Below are 22,313 nucleotides of genomic sequence, written 5' to 3'. Positions count from 1 at the left end.
TCACCACTAGAGTTGAGACACAGCAAGTGAAGGACTAGTGCTAGTCCCATGTGGCCATTCCTGCAGGAGCACGTGGAGATGACTGGATATTCTTAAAGAGCTCAAAGCTGAAAAACTGCAGTGTTGTATAAGAAACTGGAGGGCCAGGATAAAAAACAGACTCAGATTTTTAAGAAAGATTTCTTAAAAACATGACAAAGGGGAGAATAACCTCACTGTGAAACACTGGCAGTTCCGACTCTGTTGAGAACTCCCTGGTCTCGATGTTCTCCCAAGTAGCGTGTTCCCGGTGGCTCACCCATCTTGTGTTTCTAAGAAGGATGTTGCATTCCTGGGAGATGAGAATTCTCCAGGACTGTCCAAGGGGGTTGTAGGTGCAGGAGGCAGAAGTTCTGGGATGTTTTCCTGCCAAGCACTTCAGCAGCCTGAGGTGAGTCACCATGTCCTTCTGGGCCTTGTCTTCCCTCTGTAAAGAAGAGATAGCCTTTCTTTGGTTTCCCTATTTTATTTTATTTTTTATTTTTTTTTTTTACACTGCAGAGAGCTTGATTATGGCCTGGAACATGGTATAAATAAAACAGTGAAATAAAGTGCTGGTAGGGGAAAGATGGAAAAATTTAGTGAGTATGATGTTGGGCACTTGACATACCTGACTGAAGATTTTCTGTCTGTGCTGGTTGGATGCATGAAAAAAGCAAAACTCTAGCCAGCACATTCTGGGCAAAAAAAAATCTGCTATAGACTCACTTTCACTGGCAAAATGTCCCAACCCCATGAGGTGACACCACAGGGAATGCAGCTTCCCCCTTGGTGCCACCCTCTGCCGGGGTGCAGGAGAAGGCTGGAACATTTGGTGATGGGCACTGAAGCATTGCAGGGGATGTGCACGTTGGGAATTTGGCAGGGTTCCCACCGTTACAGGATAGACCTGTTTGTCCCATGTGGTCAGCTGGGCCCCAGAGAAGATGGCCCTCTGGAAAAACTCTGTCCATGAACATCCTCTACATTTAAAAATATGTTTCTCTTCTCAGCCCATCTATAATGCAAAGTGATTTTTCAGCCCATCTGTTTAAAGATTAGGCATTGCTGCTGATAGAAAGGGTCCTGCCAAGGAGATGAACTGAGTGACACGGTGCAGACAGACCTTTTCCATATTCCACCCCAATTTCCTTCTGTCCTACCACTCTCTTGATTCAATTACTTCGCAATTTCAGTCCCGCAGCTCATGAAAGGGCAGCCTTCATTGCAGCAGCACCTGGCCCAAATCCTCGTAGTGTGTTATGGCTGGGGCAGGCTCTAGAGACACCAAAACCAGTTCTCCTCCCTCTGGAGTAGGCTGAAAGCCCTTGCTCACCATTAAATTGTACACCCAAAGCATGGTGTACAAAAAAAGAGGATCAAAGCAGCACAGAGAAGTCTGGGGAGCCAAATTCCCAGCTAGCAGAAGCTGATGTAACTGCTGATTGCCACCAAGTGCCACCAGCTTCTGCTAGCTGAAAATTGGGCCCAGGCTGTCAGAAGCCCCTGTGGTTCTAGACAAAAAAAGTAAATAAATATCCTGGCAAATATCATGTTCAGGTACCTGTCTGTAAGCATGGCTCAGATTGCCGTCCTTTTTCACCATGGAGAGTACCATCAAATACCACAAGAGGAGAGGGATAGGGCGCTGTTCATTCTGAGGTCAGACTGCAAGGGTGAAGCCACAGTGTGTGGACATTTGCAGAACTGCTCGTCTTCAGATGGCAGGTGTTAAATTCTGTTTATACCCCAAAATCCATGTACAAAGAACTTTGTTATGTAGCTGCTTCTGAGGCTCTTGGGTAGCTGAAGATGTCCAGGGCTGCTCAGAGCGGAGACATGGCTAAGGGGACCCCTTCTTGGTGCTGTACTGAGCTGTGTAGATGTAGGAGTTGAGGTGGGAGCAAAGGAGCCTCCTCCCTGCTTGATGTCCCCAGTTTGTTCTGGATCTTGCTGAAGTTGGTGGGAGAATGATGTTCCCCTGATATAGGGCAGGTACCCGGTTGCCTTCCCTGTACTCTGCTGCACAGGTGGATGGACCGCACCGCTCTCGTGCCCTTGGCATTGTGCTGGTTTCTGGGAGGAAAGGGAGCAGAGTACCTCCAGAGGGATGACCAGCAGACTGCCCAGAGATGGTCCCCAAGGTGGGTTCAGCTGACAGCTGAGCATAATCTACTCAGCATGGCCTCTTCCCATAAGAAAAGTTCTTCCTTTGTTGTGAGGATACCTGTTTGGGTGCAAACAGTTAATAACAAGGTGGCAGTAGCTTGCATCCACAGATCCTGGGTTCTGTGGTATGAGGAGCACTTCATTCCTGTTATGCTGATCTTTTCCATCTGCTCTTTACTGCTTGCAAGGTAATCCCATGAGAAAAGTAGCTCAAGCCTGACGTTTTCAAGCCTCATCCAAAAATTATGTCAAGCATGAACATTTTATCATTAAGGGCACTAATACTTTGCACATATACAAAATTTGTCTTCTGATTATCCCCAGCTTGTATTACAATAAATTTTGTAGGCACTTAGCCAAACTCTTTACCTTTTGTCAGATATATGACCTGCTGTTTCAAAGAGATGGGAGGCTGGTCCAAAGCCTATTAGATCAAGGGGAGCTGTTACGCTGGTTTAGCAGAATTTGGATTGGTCCCTAAAGGCATCACAGATGATCTGAATTACCAGAAGTGATCCTAGGCAGTTGCAAGTAGGTAGAGATCAGTTTGCAACTACCAAGGTATCAGAAGAAGTTGGATCAGATTGTTTCAAATCATCTGATGAGAGTTAACTTGACTTAATCAAATCACAAGGCAGCTGGAAAATCAATCTAGACTAGATGGAATAGACTTACCAACTAGATGGAGAGCTAAATATACCAGAAGAAAAACAAACAAGCAAACAAACAAAAAAGAAAGAAGATATATTGGCTGGAAAATGCAGCTAAATAAATTCTGACCAGAAACTAGGTGTGTATTTTTTTTTCCATTTGTCTAGAGTGAAATATGGTGAGTTATATGGAGTCTTTAAATGAAACTGGATGTCTTTCCAAAGGATATGCTCTACACTTCCACGCTGACCTTACTAGCCTGGGCTTTACAATCTCTGCTTTACAAAGCCTTACTTAGTTGATCATAGGGATTCCTTCTTAATGTACAACAATGAACTTGCAGCAGTCTGAAAACAGCGAGTACAACTTTAGAAATAGGCAAAGCTCCCATTCCTAATAGACCAAAATCTTCCTGGTAGCAACCTAGTGAAGAGTCTGCATATATATTGATCTGGCAGATGAGTTGAGCCAGTTACCTTGTCAGGCAAAGGCACTGATATGTATAACTCCTGCTACAGTTCATATGAGCCCTTATCCAACTAATATCTCTACTACAAATTTAGCCCAGCTAAAGAGCAGGTGAGGGGCTAGATGATGTCATCATATCCCAATCATCCTGAGTATAATTTTCTTTTCTTCCAAAGATTTTGGATTACTCACATGTCTTTCAATATGCAAGTCCCATCATCCTACCTGTTCCAAATTTGTTCTTTTTGTCACCCAATAGCTCTTGGAAAAGGGTGACCTGCAGCGTATTCCTGTCATTTTTTAAATGCAATCTGTAACCCAATAAGCATTAGAGCAAGTTCATCTGTGCCCTGGAGCAATATTTTAATGGTATCAGGTTTTAATTCCTTCATCTTCCCACCTTCCTCAACCCTGGAAGCTAGACCCAAATTTCCTGTGTAATTTGCAGCCCATTGATTTATGCTGCCCAACCACATCTCTGCTATACCAGTTAAATCACCTCTCTCTTGCCAAGTTAAATACTATAGCTCTCCCATGTTCGGTGGTAAACTCCTGCAATTAGCACAGAGGCATGTGGCATTTGACTGCTGGTAGACGCTGTGCTCATTGTCCCGATCTGGTGAAGCCCCATGTCTGCTTGGAGAGGTGCCTCTCACTTATTATCCTTTATTGTTCTGGCTGCTGGAAATTCAATACTTTCCCACAAAGCCTTCTCATCTGCGTCCTCCCAAACCTTTGAGCCACCTACAGTGCTTGTGGTCTGAAATAAATACTCAGATGTTTTCCCAGGCAACCAGTGGTTTCTTCTCTTCGCTTTAGCTGCTTTCCCTTGAAATGGAGGCTGAGATGACCAAGGCAGAGCAAATGACAGAGAGCAGGACTCTAAGAGCAAACCAGTGTGTCAGACCATAGGTCTCACTGGTCCAATATCCTGTCCCTGGAAGTGACCAAAAGCCTCAAGAGGCCTGGGAAAGAGTGTGAGGTTCAGATGACCTCCACCAAGAGCCTACTCAGCTTCCAGCTGTTTGCACATCAGGGACTTTCTGAGCCAGAAGTGACTGCCAGTAGCTCCCCTCAGAGCTGCTGTTGGCTCCTCACCACCTATACCCAGGCCTGTCCGGGGCTGCTGAGGCACCCAGTCCCCCCAGCACAACTTAGGCAGTGCCCATCGAGCTGGGCTCTCCGTTGTCCTCACCCAAACACGTCTGTGATACATATCTATAAATCCTCCCTCTGGTTTGGCTCTTTTGGCACAACCCGCCCTCTGGTCCCGAGGCATGAGTCCTACGCTCCATGCTGGTGGTGGTGGTGAAAGGTGAAAACGCTCTTTGCCATTGCGCTATTCATTTACAAGTTGGCCAAAATTCGTGCCCTCATCAATCCTTCTTTCTACAATAAATTCCCAAGTGTCCAACAAAGTTAAATCACATCCATTCTTCACCACCAGGCATCGACATTCGCTGGCATCCCCCTGCGTTTCAGCAGAAGCTGCCATAGATGGATTTCCTTCCTCCTCCCCTCCCTCCGCTCCTCCAGCTCTTCCCACCACTTGCGATACGGCACCCCGCAGCCATCACCACATGCTCACCCCACCCCTGTGAGCCTCTTGCGGGGAATTCGAGCCCCCCGACACCTAGGGCACTTCTCTCTCCCCTTGCCTTGCGACCATCTGTCTGCATCCAGCAGCAGAAGTACCACACACCCGCGCGCTCTCCCACCAACTCAACCTAAGCCCCTACCATCTGGAGATGATCTATTTGTCTATTTAGAATCCAAGCTCTCCAGGGCAGGAACTGTCTCTAATTGTGTTTGTGCCGTACCTACAGCTGCGTTGGACTGAATACACCCACTGTCATCTTCTCCTGGAAACTCAGCTCCTCCTGGGAGTGTCCAGCACTGAAAAGTAAGACCACTTGGAAATCCAAGTTGCTGGAGGCACATGCCAGAGCTCCTTGGTTGCACTTATATTAGACCACAGACAAATTCTTCCAGTGACTGCAACAATCATCCAGCCCAATTTTTACTGCCGAGCTGACAAAGGGGGACTTAAAATCAGTGAAATTCAATCATGGCCCCGCCTGGTGGAGCTCACATCTGGCTGGGGCTCTGAATGTGCCCATCCTACCAGGGGCCTGCCTGAGGACCCCAAATGCACCAGCACCTGTTTTGGTGACCTCCAGCCAATGCCACTGGGTGGTAAATTTGGGAGTCTCCAGGTCAGATTTTGCAGGCTGAATTTGGCCCTCAGTCCAGCACTGCAGAACAGCTTCATGTGTATAAACCTACTGTTCACAACTAGCATACAATCTGCCTCGTGCTTTCGGGATCATGAAGACCTTAGGTGCTTTTGCTCAGAAAAAGTGCAAAAATTAATTGCTTTTTTTTTTTCCCACTTGCTATTTAACAGCTTTAATTAAAACAACTGTAATTGTATTAAGGCCTTTTCTCTGAACTATAGTCTGTTCATACCACCCCCTGCTCAGAACATATTTTTTCAAGCTGTATATTTACAATTGCACTGAGCAGGTGGTGGTGTTATCACAAATAAACGAGGTGTTATCACAAAAACAAACAAACAAAAAAGTTTTAGAAAAAGGGATAAAAAGGCTTGATAAATTTCTGGTCTAATTCAAGAGACAGCATGAATGTGATACCACAGAAAGTCTCCTACACACGGTTAAAAACATCCTGGTTCAATAATACTGTTAAAATTTTAAAAGTGCATCTATATATTTTCCCATTTGGCTAACTCCGGAACACCATTTCTGCTTGTTTTGGCTGATTTTTGTTCCTGCATTTGAGTGTAAAGGAACAGTAAGGAAGTTTATGAATGAGGTCCCACTCGCATTCCAGGCTCAGCTATGTACGCGAGCTGCTTTCTGCCGAGATCCTGGGATGAAGTCATTGCAAAACCACCTAGTTTGCCCAGTGTGTTAACTCAAAAAAGATTGAAATGGACAGATTTGCAGTTACTGCAGTGCAAACACACATACAGTAGTTTTCCTGCATGCCAGCGTCGGCCAAACTTCAGCCCAGAAGGCTTGCGAAAGGGAGAAAAAAACTCTTTCCACTATGAAAGGCTGTTTATAAAATCAGTTTGATCAGCTCAGGAATGAGCTGAGATAATGTTTACCCGCAAAAACACAGAAGACCATGCAACTGTCTTAACATCCCGAGCTAAGATAACTTCTCAGCTGCAAAAAAAAAAAAAAAAAAAAAAAAAGTTAGAACAACAGGAAATGAGTCATTTACTACCAGTTGCTCAGGTATTTTAAAGAGCTTCCAGAACATTTGCTTTTGTGTACCTAAGAGAAAAAGGTCGCTGGTGGCGGGGGAAGGCCTGACACGAGACATAAAAGTGACTTTCCTTGCTGAAAGAGTAAAGGCAGGAGAACGGTTCTGTGACAAGAGGATATGAAATACCCTGCAATTCATCAGCGAGGAGAATCAAACGCCACCCGAGCGATCAGCATTCTTGGGGATTACGATAAGGATTACGGTGAGTTGTTAGCAGGGCGAGCGAGCCACTGAAAGATGGGCTTCCCGAGTGCCTTGGAATAAATGGGACAATTAAGGCTTTGGGGGAGTTAATGAGATTTTTTCTTGAAATTTCAGAGCAGCTGGCCAGCCCGTGTGCAGGCAAAAAACATTTATTTGAGGAGGGAAGAAAAATAGGTAGCAAAAAACAAAACGTTTGCATTCCCTACAAATATACTCCGAGTCTTGTGAGGGGGAAATAAATTATCCGCAAAGCCATTCTGCTGTCGGGGAGAAAAATCTGAGGCATTTTCCAGCCCCGGCTGCCCTCTGCGCGGCGGTGAGCTGATCCCTCCGTCAGATGGGTCTCATCACGGCGGCATTCGGTGCCTCCGAGTCTTTCATGTGTTTAATCTCACAACCCACCTGTGAGGCGAGGAATTACAGTGTGGGAACTGAGGAAGAGGCCCAGACGTTTCGAGGGATTTAGCTGCCCAATTACCTGGCTCGGGGTTGGAGTGGGAATCGCCAGGAGAGAAGGGTGCTGCACCTGGGTCTGCCAGGCTGGAGTTGGAGCAGCTCCCTGCAGCAATGCCCATGTGGAGCCGGGACGCGGAGATCTGGGCATGTCCATTGTTTCTCCCTTGGTTATTGTTAAGAAATATTTTGAGCCTGGAGGAAAATAAATAAATAAATCGGAGAGACTGAATGGAGAGCGTGAAGGTCAGTTCTCTCTCCCAAGGCTGAGCAGGGTCTCACAGCCCTGGCAGTTGTGTTGATTCCCAGTGAAACCATTTAGGAATTACCAAGAACCATGAAGAAGTGTTACTGCCTTCTGAGTCACAGCTCTGCTGCCTCCCCGTGCACCACCACTGCTCACAGCTCCCCTGTCCCATGCCTCTTCCTGATCTGGGAAGGGTTCTGCTAAGGGGTCAGCGCAGCAGATGTGCAGGGGGGTGTTTGTCCTGGGGGTGTTTGTCCACCCTCTGCGCTTGAGTCTGTGTTGGCACGAGACACTGAGCACAAGCAGCTCTGTTTTCAGCAGAGGATTAGCAGCAGTGTGAGTGCACAGGGCCACGCCATGCCTCTGAGGTCTCCAACAGGGGACAGTGACTGCATCCCCCAAATCCCTCCTCCTGTACAGTGGCTATGGTAAAAGAGTCACAAGCACAAAAGGAGAGATGAGAAATAACAGAGCTATTGACATGGTTTTTTTGGTAGGAGTACCTGCCTGGGCATGAAGACGTTTGTTTTTAATTATTATATGCTGTTGTTCACGCAGCTCAGTCTCTGCATACTTTTTCTCTGCCACAGTATGACCCAGGAAACACATTTCACTCTAAAGGAATTCCAAGGCAGTATCAGAAATTCCTCTAGATCTTAATTTATAAGACAGTTTTCCCTGTGAAGGGCTACAGTGGGTGTTGTATTTTGATTTTTTGCCATGGCTTTGCTATCAGCTTCTGGTAAACCATAAAATAAAATAAAATAAAACCCAGCTCTCTCAATCTGCAAAACTGCATGACAAAGTGCAATCAGTGTCTTATAAATCCACACTGCTATCAAGGCAGTTCCCTTCCCATGCACTGTTTCTTATTAAATAAATATCTATCAGCCGATCACACATGCTGTGTTACGTTGCTAGGTATCCAGGCAACTTATTCCAAACTTGCTGAAGTCAATGGAAAGAGCCTGCTGTCCCCACCAGACCATTGGCTTCAAAATGAGCTCGAGCCCTCCTTTAGCAACCAGCAGCCTTCTCCTTGGTATGTCAGCTCCCCGCACCTGCATGGAGCAGGAACTGAAGAGGAAAAGCATTGAGAAAGTTGCACCAGGCCTGATCCGAAGGCCCAAGGACTCAACTGAACCCATGTGGTTGCTGCTGCTGTTGGATGTCTCCCATTTTGTCCTGTCGTTAGCAGAAGGGCCGGGCTGGGCGGCTCGGCATCCATCAGCTCCCGAAACAGGCTGCACGGAGAGGTGGAGTTTCAGACAATCGGCACCCGCCTGCCAGCTGAAGTACAAAGCCTAATTGAAGAAAGCTGTTCTTTTCATCCACACAAAGCATAAACAGCCAGTGTTATGGTGACAAACTTCCCAGCAGCTTCGTCACTGCCACTCCAAGTCCTCGTGTACATCGATGCTGAAAGCAGAAAAAAGGAGGCGATGTACTTTTTTTGCAAAACTCCGGCTGATTCCAGCGTAGCTTTGGAGCTGACGCCCAAAATTTACACATCTGCGATGGTCCTGAATCATGTACCGGATAATTCTTGTTTGGGTCCAAACCGTGGAAAAATTACTCTTTGTTTCAAGAGCTTTTACACAAGATCTTTATTCCCCCCTCCACCTCCCTTATTAGATAAGGTTATTTTTATTTCATAACTCCTGCCGCTTTCCTCTGTTTCCTGATGGCTCCATGGACACTGTCTGTGCAAGCAATTCTCAATCCAAAACCCAAGGAATCCTCCATCGCAGACCATGCCCTCGACAAGAGGAGGTTCCCCAATGCCACCCCGAGCTCTCACAAGGGGACAGGGGTGACGACTTCTTCCTGGCTGAATACACCATATCCAACGCTCTGAGGCTTGGGCACAGGAACCACGTCAAAGGGCTTGGCAGGACGCGCGATGGTCTCAGGCTCTATTTCTGTTTTCGGGGCGTGCTGGGAGGAGTGGCAGGAGGTTAGCCTTTTCCCATCACCTTCGTGCCAGAGATACGCACGGCCCCGACGCCGCGCGCTGTTGGCTGCTCATCACAAGGCCCCCTGTCAAAACGAGGATGGCTGATGAGCTACGAACAAGCTCACAGTTAGATAATAGATGAAAGAGCCTCAAGATAAATTAGGTGCCTCCAGAAAACCTGGCCAAATGTGTTTAAAACAGGAGATCCAACACCATTAATTCTCATCAAGCAGCTTTAAAAAAGGCAACCCGGCACTTGACTTATGCTTAGAAAACGTTATCTTTCCTTTTAACAGGGTTTTTATGGTGTATTTTGAGAAGATGACAAACAATAGGGTTATTTTGAAGTCATGCCAAACACTACATTCGCTGGAGGAGGAGAACAATGTTACCTCCTATCTGTCAACTGACCCTGCAGCCATTAAGCCATTTCACCAACAAACAATATTAATAAAAAAGGGAAAGTGCTGCTCTTAAGTTCCTTACAGCCAGAGCTGGAGAAATGTCTTTGAATGAGATATTTGTCCCCTCAGGAAAGATCACTTTGTCAAAAGCAAACCTTTCTGCAAGAAAGCATCAGTGTGATCATTTCTCATCTAAGAAACTAAAACAAAATGAAACATTTCAGTAATTCCCATGCTCCACACTGCAGAGGGGAAGACTTTGTTTGGTTTTGCTTCCCAGCAATTTTCATTTTTAAGCTACACCATATAAAACTGAAATGCAAGGGATAAACTTTGAGCCATTGTGCAGAGTGGAGTTGGAGCTTACAGCTTCTGGAGCAGGGACCATATTTTTGGTTTTGTGTCTGCTCAGAGCCTCATGCTGATCTCTGACGTGCTACTGTAAGACAAATAAGTTTACAGCAAATAATAACAAATACATAACATCTTTTCACCAGTGGGAGTCTTTCCCAAATTGGCCCCAGCCACAAATAGAGCCGAAGACTTAAGGGGGACAGATGGGAACAGCTATTTTGTTGGCAAGACGAACACCTGCTCGCAGAGCATCCATCCAGCAGGATCAGAAGGTGTGTCATTGCTAAAAGTGCCGTATCATCCCATTCGAAAAACATCAACAAACTCATCCGAACATTTTCAAGGAGGAAATTCCTTCATAATTGGGATAAGCCTGCTCTCATGTGACAGCCTGGCCTCGGTGTGTTTTTGGGCTGCACGCACCAAACTGGCAAATAACGTGGTTTTCAACGCAGAGGGGCTGTCTGCACAGGTAGACCTAGGGACATCTGTGCCTGTGGGATTAGGAGCTAATAATAGCCACCCCTTACTTACACACGCAGACTGAACTGCGCTTTCAATGCAAACATGAGTAATAATGATGCTATTTTCAGCTTTATTGGCACATGTCACCCCGGGTGCTCAGATTGCAAATTCAAACACATGCTGAACATGGGACAAAACCAGCTTCTTCTGGCCCGGATCCGCCCAGCTGTCTTCGCCCCACGCCGAGCCCTGTTCCCTTCCCCGCAGCTCCGGGCAGGTGCAGGGCTCGGTTGGGGAGAGCTTGGTGCAAGTGCAGGGCCTTTGCAACCCGATATGCCAGGGGCAGAAGTCGCTTTCATGTGCTGCATGTTTAGGCAAGTCTATGTCTTGAGGCCAACACAAAAAAAAAAAAAATCCACCATAAGAAAATAATTGGCTGTTAATTTCCTCCGACTTCGACTTAATTAAACACAATTCCAGAAAATAATAAAGGGAGAAGGGAGAATGGGCATCTTTTAAAGATGTTGCTTAGGTAGGTGCAGAGTCCACTTTGTGAAGAAAAGTCTCTGTGGCAGGGAGGTCTCAGCCCACGGGCTGTACACACCTAATGTCTGCACCTAGGGCATCACAACCGAGGGCTGCAGCAACCCACGGGAGCAAGGATGCAGCCCAAGGGCCCAAATCCCTGGGCTGCTTGGAAAACCCAAGTGAGAGACCCTACAACCCCTGTACCCTGAGGCGGGTGCTCGTTGAGGGTCTGCCCTTGTCCCCAAGGGTCCCTTTTGAGCTGAGGTCACAGCAGCCCCCACTCGTGCTCAGCACCCATTGCTCGGATGCCCCAGCTGGGAGAGCTGCTGCTGTGCTGCTCCTGCTTGGGCTGAGAAGGGATTAGTTAATTAACAGCCCAGGAGTGCCAGGTGAAAGCCTATCTGTCGGAGCGAACATGCCCCGGTTCCTAGGCGTGTACACATGTGGTATCGTTTTTCCATTATTTAGAACATACAGAACTAAATTAATAACAGTTCTTACAAGGCCCTGGGGCTCTCCGTGGAAGAATTTTGATCTCCTTAGGAAAGGCTCACCATTTCTCATAGGAGAGATGCACTTGACTCCTGACCTCTTTTCAAAGGCACCTGTGTGAGCTTTTAAAATCCACTACCACCAATTATCCACTTTCAACCTGAAGTGTTTAAACCTTGGACCACATTAACTGAGCTTAGCACATAGCCATGTCATTGCAGACTTCCTGATGTGAGGAGATGCCTTGACACGGCTGAAAGAGAGTTTAGGGATGAGGCATGAGATTATCAGCTTCTCCTCCTGACAGCTTCAAACAAAGGAGCCTTTTAGCCACCTGGTTTGTGTCTCCCACACCTGCATTAAGATTGGGAGACAAACCTTTGTACTGCTGCCTTGATCCTATTATTTGCATGTACCTGTCCACAGTCACCCTGCATCACTTAATAGCCTTCAGAGAGACCAAAGGGAAGAAGATGCACATCTACTATTTCTCTTTCAGCTTTAATACCTTCTCTTTACTTTTTTCTTTCTCTCTCTCTTTTTTTTTTCTTCTTTTTTTTTTTTCTTTTCCTCTCCAGGGCTGCAAGACTTTTAGGACACTACGGCATTTATTTAAACTCTAAGGAGATTTATTTGGCAGGGGGGTGGAAAGTGGGGTACTGTGAGAAGGCAGAATATGGGGATGAGGGATGAAAAGGGAGCGGAGGCCATTTTAAGGGCTTCTGGCTGGGTTGTGGAGCACAAAGTCCTGTGCCTGCTCTCAGCAATGGGCAGATGTTTGGCTGCAGGACTCCTCTGCTCCCTGCACTGGTCCTGCCCTGAGATCATGTCCATCCCTGGTCCCCATGAAGAAGGTGACACTGGTGGCCTTCCCCATCACTGCCCCCTATCCCAAACAGCAAGGAATGCCCACCATCAAGGCGCTCGACCTCTGCTACAGGCACCTGCTCACCTTCCCCACCCCGTGTTGGGGTGCAGCCTCATTCCTCCCCATTCAACAGCACCGATCCCCTACATCCATGGGCTCAAGCACCCCTAGAAACCAGCTCCCAGGCCAGACTTAGCCTGGACACAGAGCTCAGGATGTGCCCCCCTTCCCGCTCCCTCCGCCCACCGGTGAAATTAGCTTTGTCTTCTCTGTCCCAGAGCTGGAAGGAATGTCTAGATTTTAAATTAAATTCATATTCTCTTTCCCATGCTCACAGAATTAGCCAAAAGGACAGAACATTATTAACCTTCCGGATCCAGCCCTAGCTGACAAGGTGTCTATGCGAGGGGAGATTTCAGCTGTAGCCTGCGTATATACATCGCGGCGCTCAGCCGCAGCCAGCTCCTTGACTCATCAATGTAACTCAGTAAGGTAGAAATATTGGAGTTGCATTCATATTCCAGGCCTGGTTTAAATCACTAGCATTGTGGAAAGCTCTGGATAGGTCCAAAAAAAAGGAGGGAAAAAAAGAGTTTTCTGGTTCTAGTTTTTCATATTTTCTTTTCCCCTCTGAAAAGTGAAACCCTCCAGCTGCCCGGCATTGCACAATGGCCCAAATACTGTGAGTTCCAGCCCTAATCCCCGCCGCTCCGCACGCCAGCCCGCGCAGGGCTCGGCAGCACACCCGCCGCTGTCATGTTCCCCCGAGCCCTGCCGCTGCCCCAAGGGGGAAAGCATCGTCTGCTCCTGGGGCCAGTGGTGTGTGGCTTGTCCCCATCACCAGACCTTGTATTTGGCCTGCAAAAGTTGTCCTGAAAGAAACACAGGAGAGGGACAAGGAATGGGGTCAGCTCCCTTGGCTACCGTCCAGTTTGTGCTCTCGCAAAATGGGTGTAAATCTCTAGATTTTGGTCATGTGTTATACATGTTTTCCATTATGGTCAGAGAGCACTGCCAGGGATCTGCCAGTGTGCCAGGTGGGATGAAACCAAGCCCAAGCATGTTTTCTGGTTCCCAGATGAAGGATAAACCCCTCGTTGTCCTGCCGTCCCCGCAGAGGGGACGTGTCATGGGTGCTGTGCTCACCCTTGCAGGATCCCTTCCATTGTCGCTGCGGCTTGCCAGGCAGCTGGGGAAAGCCACTCAGATCCAGCCCTGGTTTTGTTGTGATTGTTATCATGATTATTATTATTACCGGAAGAGTGGCAAAGCCTAGGATCTCCAACATCCACATTGCTGACACCCAGCATAAAGCAAAGCTTCACCCAGGGGACGGGTGTCCTCGGGAGGGACTGATATAAACAAGTGGTTATCAGGCATACTCGGTGGATCGCCCAAGAAACATCCCCATAAGTAGACTGATCCTCAGCAAATAGCCCTGTGCCAAGTGCCATCCCCTAGTGAACAACAAAGGCTCGACCAGAAGTCAACAGCACCAGAGGGAAAGGATGGGCTGTGGTTAAAGATATGTGCTGCGCCTTCCAAGAGGGATGGATTTAGTTCTTCGCTTTGGCTTAGCTTTCCTATGATCATGACGTCAAATGAATCACTTCATCTTCTGCCACCTCAGCGCCCCATCTGTTAAAGCATATTTATAGTATTTTTTTTTCTCTTCCCTTGCCCTTTGTCTTTTCTATTCTGATTATGAAGTCCTCAGAGCAAGGTTGCCACTTCTACGCAAGGTCCAGCAGACGAGAGCTCTGACCTGAGTTCCTGCTGCTGGAATACAAATATTATCTAGCGGGCTATACGGTGCCTACCATGTTGATGCTGGTTGAGGAACATGCATTACAATCCATGGAAAATTCTGATTTGAATGAAAACGTTGAGTGGTTTGGTTGGGGAAGGAGAACGCTGAGCATGGTTCCATTTTTTTTCCCAGCAAAATCTCTGAAGGAAGTTGACAAAGTCCAGAAATTCTTGTGAAATCAAAAAGCATTCAACAATCAGCGCTACAAAGTAAAACAAAAGACAATATCGTCTGTCCCACTGGCGGGTTTCCTTCCTCCCCGCAACTTGCTGGAAACCCTTCTCTGACGCCCAGCCTTGGTCAGGGCTCTCATTCCAAAGGAATTGCTTCTGTGCCTGTGTGTCAAGAAAAATCTGTTTCCAATAGGCACTAAAAGGTCTGCTCATCGTACTCCTGTTTCACAAAAAGCACTCCCAGCTCCTCTCGGCGGCACGCTGGCAGTGGCTCACAAGGCGTTTTGCCCTCGTCCTCCAGCCTGCAGAGCTGTGCCGGGTCCAGGAGGCTCGCAGCTGGCCCAAGACCATCTCGTGGGAAGCTTCTGTGCTTCGAGGCGAAGCCCTCCCCGGCCCCTCTCGGCTTCCCCTCTCCTGCTGCCACGGCAGAAGGTGGACAAATTGAAAAGCTTTCACCTCGCTTTGCTTCTCCTTGGCTCATCGAGGGGCTGGAGCTTCCCACCAGCAGCTCCTCAGGAAGGGATAAAGCTGCTCATGTGTATTTTTTTCTTCCTGCATTTTTTTTTAAATGAAATTCTAAAGAAAACGTCAGTGTGCAAATTAATAGCTTTGTACCTGTAGGTGGTAAAATGGTTTAGGGAGCATCAGCCGATCTGTGTTAAATTCAGCTACAGGACAGAATTCCTCCTTTCTCTGAACAAATATAGTTTTGTGCAGAAATAAAGGTGTCCATAGTTATTTTCCCCATCACAGACAAGGCTGTGGACTTACCTGCGAGCCACGTTGCCCCTGAGTCCAGGAGCACCCTGAGGACTTGTGCTGGAGACGATGTCCTGCTGTCACCAGGAGCAGCCCTGTAGGAGTGCATGGGGAGATCCAGAGCGCTCCCTCCTCCTGCTTCTTGCCCCATCGCCCCCCAGGAGTGCTGCCCAAGCCATTGCCTCATCCTGACCCTACCTCCTGGAGGCCTGTCCACCAGCCAAGGCCCCATTTGCGAGGATCCAGGAGCTTGTTAATCACCCCGAGCTGTGAAGTTCCTCAAGTGGAACCGGAGGCTGGGCAAGAAGCATCTATTTGTTCCCTCGCTCCATCCTCAGATGCCAGAGCATCTCCAGAGGAGGTCAGAGCGGATTCCCAGAAATGTGACCCATCCCCTCAGCAATGTGAGGGTAATTCAGAGCGGGCCGTGGGCTTGCCGGCACCGCCGGAGTTTGCTGCCATGACTTCACAAAGCGCTGCACACCCCCAGGAAGAGCAGGCCAAGGAGGAGGAGTCCGGCGGTGCCTCTGCTGCCCTCGGACAGCAGGGGCTCGTGGTTGTGTAATGTTTACATGACCACAGAGCTCTCCATGGCTACACAGACCTCAGGAACAACAGCTCGAGCCCGTGTGCTCGGAGGAGAGCAGCCCTCTTCCCCTTGAGGAAGAGGAGCCTGGGTGAGTAGCTGAGTGCTGCCTGCACTGCGGGAAGAGCCAGCAAAGCCCCACACGTTGTTGTGTTGGTGTTCTCCATCTCCGAGCCACAACAAGCTTCCAAATGTATTGTTTTCATGGCTGGGATTCCTGCAATGCCCTTGTCCCTCCTACAGTGCACATCATGTAGTCTCCAGATCCCTCACTCACACTTTGGATGTGTTTTGGGAAGGTGTTGGCACCTGCATGTCCTCCACCCCATCTGCACTGCAACATCACCAGCGGTGACCAGAGGAGGGATGAGCCCTGCCGATCTGCCCACCCGAAAACAGCCAGATGTGGTCCTTCTCAGCTCCAGGGCCCAACTGGATTTTGGCACAATCACTTCACTCCTCTGTCTTGAGGCAAAGTATAGGTCCACTGTACTTCCTCCATCTACCTAGCAAGCTTTGTTCCCTGTCCACCCTCTAAGCTCCTCTCGTTTCTGTCATGAAGGTAGCACAACGGTGAGCTAGGAATGCTGCAGGATGGGTTCTACCATCCTGCCTATGGTTCACAGTGGGCATTCTCTGATACAGGTCAGATTGACTTCCAGCTGAGGATTTGAATCAAAAAAAGATGATACAGGCTTTGTGAAGTGGGTGCTGGGGCATTCATGGCACAGAGGACTAGGTAAAGCCTGGAGAGGTTTGGTTCCTTGCAGAGTTGAGACCTGAACTGCAGCTTTTTAGGCCTTTTCTTGAATTTTCCATACATTTCTTGATTGCATCTCCTTTGCCTGCCACCATATTCCCAACACCACAATGAATTATTGGCACCAGAAATATGACTGTGGTGGCATGAAGTAGCTAGCAGAGGGTACTGAACCCACTGAGCATAGGCAGAGGATGGGTGTGCTGACCACCCAAACAGACCAAGCTCTGCACCCAGCAGGATTTGGGCAGCTGCTGGGCTGGCAGCCGGCTCTGGTGCCTGGCAGGCTCATGGTTTTCCAGCCAGGAGAGGGCAGTGCTGTATGCATGCTCCCGAGCCAGAGCATCGCTGGCATTCCTGCAGACAAACCTCTGGCTGATTTTGTGCCAATGGAGATTACGGGCTCACCCTGACACAGAACAATTTCCCATGGCAAATCCTGGGGTGGGATGTGTTGGTCACTTGGAAATTGTTTTCTTTAGTTTGTTTGTTGTTGTTTTTAATGGAGATTTTTCCCAGAGTTTTTAGTGATGGTACCTTCTTGACCTCCAAATTTGGATGAATGAATGTCCTGGTGAACAACACCAAAATCTTTGCCAAACCATGTCGTCTAGGGAAGAAGGAGGTCAGCCACTGAGACGATATCTGGGCAGCTTCACAGGGACAAGTCATACACAGTACTATTCAGAAGCCTCTTTTTTTTGCAGTTTTCCTAAACTCAAAAACTCACAGGACCTTCCTCTGTCTCAGGGGGACTCTGTTTTATCATCTTGGGGAAGGATTTTTCGTCTGGAGTCTTTTGGAGCATTTCAGGCTTTCCCAGCCCCTCATACGTGAAGGTCCAGTGGTCTTCTCAATACTGCAGGCTGCCTTGTCCGCCTTCCCCTTTGCTCCCAGGGTGGCTCTTTCCCTGCCTCCTCTCACATGGCTTTCTAGCATCAGGCATTCATTTACTCCCACTGCATGGCCCATCTTCTATTGATCCTTATTTCTGAGGTACAATACACAGTAGTGGCTTCTTTTTGCAAAGATATGCAAGACCTGGAGGGCTCTTCCAGTCTTGCTGAGCAGCAGTGCACTGAAGGAGCTATTTAACCCTGCTGAACAACCCAGCCCAATCCTGTGGGGGTGATAGGGATGCATGGTCATTCTCCTCCCAGGCAAAACCATGCAATGGTGTAGAGAGAAAAGAACCAGTGAAAAGGTTTCGAAGGTGTTTTCAATAACTGGTGGCCATCACAGTGGAGCACATCTCAAGGTAAGGGCCAGAAGTGGAGTTCAGGGAGAATGAAGGCTTGCTGACATGGCTTTGCCATGATGCTGGGAACCACCCAGTACAGCAATCCCTGCTACAGGGCTGAAAAACTTGCTAGCTGGGACAGCTTAAACCAGTTCCTCTAGTAGAAAAGGCTCTCTCTAGAAGAGAACTTCTTAGGAGGACGCTGTTCAAAGGCTGTGTTGTGTTTTTTGTTTGTTTGGTTGGTTGTTTTGTTTTGTTTTGTTTTGCATACTTCAAAGTTCCAAATGAGGTTGATAAAGACTCACTCCCCAGGAGTCACGGTCACATAGATCCCTGAGTACTGGTACACGACAGCCCCCTAGGTTAAACTCTTTGCCTGATATTTAAGGCAGGAAAACGTAGAAGGAAAACACCAAAAAAAAGCCACGGGGACCATACACCACCCACATGGAGAGCTCCAGACGTTCCCAGCACCAGCCCAGCAGCCACCAGTCTAATATGCGCTCATTAGCAAGTGTAGACACTGGCAGCAGCAAATTTTGGGGTCTGCAGTCTGCAAAACTCCCTCTCTCCTCCCTTCCCAGCTCTTTCTTTGAAGATCCCCCAGTCTCCTGTTGACACACATCTTGTGGAGATGCCTCTGGCGAGAAGTTCCTCAGCACCACCCGGTGCAGTGAGGGTATAGCCTCTAAGGATGGATGGTATCCAAATGTTTGGCAGAAATTCCAACTTTCCTTACTTTTAGGCGTATCTGTGGCTTTTTGATACTGTAAACAACTGACATAGGCATGGAAGAATAGTGTATCTGAAACAGTTTATACAAAAGAATTCCATCTGTCAGTCTGTTTACAGTTCACATGTGAAAAGGCAAAAATCTTTAAAAGGAAAACCCCGCGGGAAAAAACATTTATATATATATATATGTATATATATACCCCGTACATATATATGGGATATGCTACAAATAATTGTTGAAGTGGAACAGTATCACTATGGATTTTTTTTCACTTAAATAGCAGTATTTTTTTTCCCCTGGTGTAAATTAAATTTTCCCAGTTTGCTTTTTAACTTATTCAAAACAACACAGAGAAAGCAAAGAAAGCAGACTGGAATTAAGAGAGTGGTTTGGGTCCTTTTTCTTTTTCTTTTTTTTTTTTTTTTCCTTTTTTAAACACTTTCCAGTTTCAAAATTGTCCTAAAGCTTATTGAAATTGTGCATTAGATCATGGTGTTGCAGTGAAGAAGAAATACTGCTATTACACCCTTGAGAATAACCTTGAAACCTAGCCGCTGTGTTATCTAGAGGGGGATTTTAGAAATTGCTGTGAGAGCTTTAACTTCTGCTTGGACAGCCACCAAGGAAAGCCAGAAATGATCCAGATTTCATGTCTTTTCCCAGGGGAAGAAAAAATCCTGTATAATTATCCACCTCACTCCTAAACGCCAAAGGGCAGAACCCTGGAGACAGGCGCGGTAAAGACGTGATTTTGTAATGTTTGTGCTGAGCTGAAACAAACCTGGATAACATACAAGATCATACATAGGTGTCGCATAGGTTAGAGGCACAAGCAGCCAGGGATGTTTTTAGCTCTTCTGTTGCTCTCTCAGAACCCAGCCCTGCCAGTGCAAGGTGCATGATGAGTATTAAAACCCTTTGGTGCTCAGCAGCAATGAGGGCCTTCTTGTCCTTGGCTGAGAGGACCCCTGTACTTCTGGTGGTAGAGATGTCCTGAAGAAAAAAAGCTCTTGATATAGCACTGGGAAAGGCAGGTTCAGACATGGTTCAGAGGTTGGACAAGGGTTTTCCACCTCTGGAGCATGAGTTTTTACATGGGCACTTGTGATGGTCTTCCCAACCACATACTCAGTAGGACCCCAAGAAAGCTGGGATGCCAGAGAGCAGAGGTTCTTCTTTTCACAGAGACACCACCAGGGGTTGATGCAGTCGGCAGACAGGCTCAGGACCACTCCACAAGCATTCTGCTGATCCAAGGACCAGCAAGTGTCCCAGCTCAGGCTGCCCTCAGCCTCCTGGCCCCACTGGTTTGGCTGCTACTGAAGGCACCAGGGAGACACAGCCTGCATCACGTCTCAGACCTATTCTAACAGCCAGGGTTGAGTTTGGCTGTTTGATTTTAGGAGCTCCACAGATGAAGCAAGATGGCTAACAACACAAATATTTACATGTGGCAACCGTTTGTTTTAATTGCACAGGCTGAAACCAGGGTTTTTTGATGCCTCCACAGTAATGGGAGGAAGGGGGTGTTTTTCTGCACATACCAGAGCCCAGCCAGCCTTGGGAGCGGAAGGAACGATGTTGCCCACCAGCTTGACCAAACATGTGCTCCTCATATTCCTTCACCATGAAACAGATTGCATCTTTTGTGTCTTGGCAGAGAGATGAGCCTGCAATCACACTGCAATAACATCTCACTTCTGGGAAACTCCACAGGGCCAGATTCTGCCCTTACGTCTTACATGGAGCAGCAACAAGCTTGAAGCAGTAACCTGTGCTCCCTTTTCTGCAGATGTTATGAGCTCTTGGAGACCCTCTTTCTGCTTCATGTTTGCACAGTGCATAGCAGAGGGCAGTCCCTAAGACCAGGAGAAATAATAAATACATTGAGGTTTCTAATGGAAGAGCGTTGCCTGATGGGTTCATAGAAATGTGTTTGGTAGCATTAAGGGACAGATTGGTTGGGGCTGCAGTTGGCTACAATTATTCCCATTTCAAATTGAAAATTCCAAGCAGCAAAAGGTCACCCTTTTGGAATTTCTTGTATTTCAAATTGCTTCCTATTTCCTTACCCCAAACTGTGTGCTACCAAAACTGTTCAGCTGCTAAGACAGGATGAAAAATTGAATAAAAGATAGTGACTGTTTAACATCACCAAGTAAATAAATAAATAAAAAGGAAGCAAAACAAACACACAAACAACAGCAAAACACACGAAAGCCAGAAACAATATTTTTAGAAAAGTGTTTGTAATAATCTTGTTCCCATTGTTTGCCATCTTGTGTCCTATTTTACATCCCACTGCTGAAATGATATCACTGAATCTCTAAGACCAGGGAGATTTCTCGTAACAAAAAGTACATCTTAGAAATACCAACATTTTTTCTCTCACTGTTCTGGGAGATGCTGACATGATCTTACAGTCTCTGGGACCTGTACTGCTCTGATGGGAGAAGCCAAAGGTAGGGAAATTAAACTGAAATTTGAACTCTTCAAATGATATTTTCTGGAGAGGTGAGAAAGTAGTTTTCACCAAAGCTATTTTTCCCAGGTAAACTCAGATTATATTTGGGGTGAGGACTAGGCCTGGACTACTCTCTTCTGCCAGATGAGGACGTCTCTGTGAGAGGTAGTTGTGCTGCTGTCCCCAGAGAGGTCTGGCCTGGGTCACAAACTTATATGGACATATGTGGTATCAAATCGGTGTCTTCGGGCTCAAAAGATTTTTGCTTCATCAGTACACAGGACATTCCCAAGTCAACCCAGCTTCAATTGAGGAGATCAGACGGAGCCCAGTCTTGCAGCTTATTAGAGAGTGTTTTAATTTATTTGCTATTCAGGCATGTGAAGGCTGAATTCCTTTTCACCTGCCACACAACCTCTGTTAGAGGGTGTCCTCTGTGCAATTAACCCTATTATTTTTAGGATGGGGTCAGGAGCTGTGACTTATGCATTATTTATTTTTGTTCTTGTGTTCCTGCTACCTTTAAAGTACCCTCCATCTCTGGGGCACTGTTCTTCTTGCTCAGCTTGTGCAGGCTGAAGGCAGGTGGTAGGCTCCTGCCCAGACCCCTGGAGCTTGAGGCTATGGGAGAGGTGACCAGGGACGAGGACTTTCTCTTGCTACCAACATCTTCTGACACCAAAGCAAATCACCGCAAAGCTCTCCTCAGTCAGGAAATCTGGAAGAAGCTTATGGGGCTGGAACTAGATGATGAGGTTGGAACTAGATGATTTCTGAGGTCCTTTCCAACCCAAGCCGTTCTATGATTCTATGAAATCTGGCTCTGAAAGAGGCTGGTATAGCTATTACTGGATTTCTTTTCAATTTCTTCTCACCAGTCTGTTTCCCTTGCTTCACTCAGCCCATGGCTGGTAGTCTTGGATATTGACTTCAGCTTGGTTCCTCTTCATGTCTCCATCAACCTGTGCGCCAGGCCAGATGTCATGCACAAGTGGAGATGGGGACACATTTCTTAGCTCCAGGTTGTTTTTCTGGGGATGGTTTTGTGAGTGGCTGCCTCAATCCGTATTGCAGGCCAGGCGAGAGGGATGCAGATACTGAGACTGAAGTTGAGGCCAGCCTGTAAAGTCCTTGCTTTTTTTTTGTCATTGCTGTCTGGGGCTGATGGAGAGCTTGAAAAATGATTTGGTCTGATGCAAAAATGATGGAT

The 22,313-nt window shown here is 47.3% G+C and overlaps 1 long non-coding RNA gene across 1 annotated transcript; it reads right to left on the bottom strand.

Moving 5' to 3' along the window:
* Positions 1–343: 343 nt before the first annotated feature.
* Positions 344–15,860, bottom strand: LOC310900410. The gene is made up of 3 exons (XR_014585110.1): positions 15,330–15,860; positions 1,583–9,547; positions 344–466 (listed from the first exon to the last, which is right to left on the bottom strand). It is a non-coding gene; the product is annotated as an uncharacterized lncRNA (long non-coding RNA).
* Positions 15,861–22,313: the final 6,453 nt, after the last annotated feature.

Source organism: Anser anser (genome assembly GCF_964211835.1).
Source record: "Anser anser genome assembly, chromosome: 5".
NCBI classification, from domain to species: Eukaryota; Metazoa; Chordata; class Aves; order Anseriformes; family Anatidae; genus Anser; species Anser anser.
This window is presented reverse-complemented; position numbering and strand designations above follow the sequence as displayed.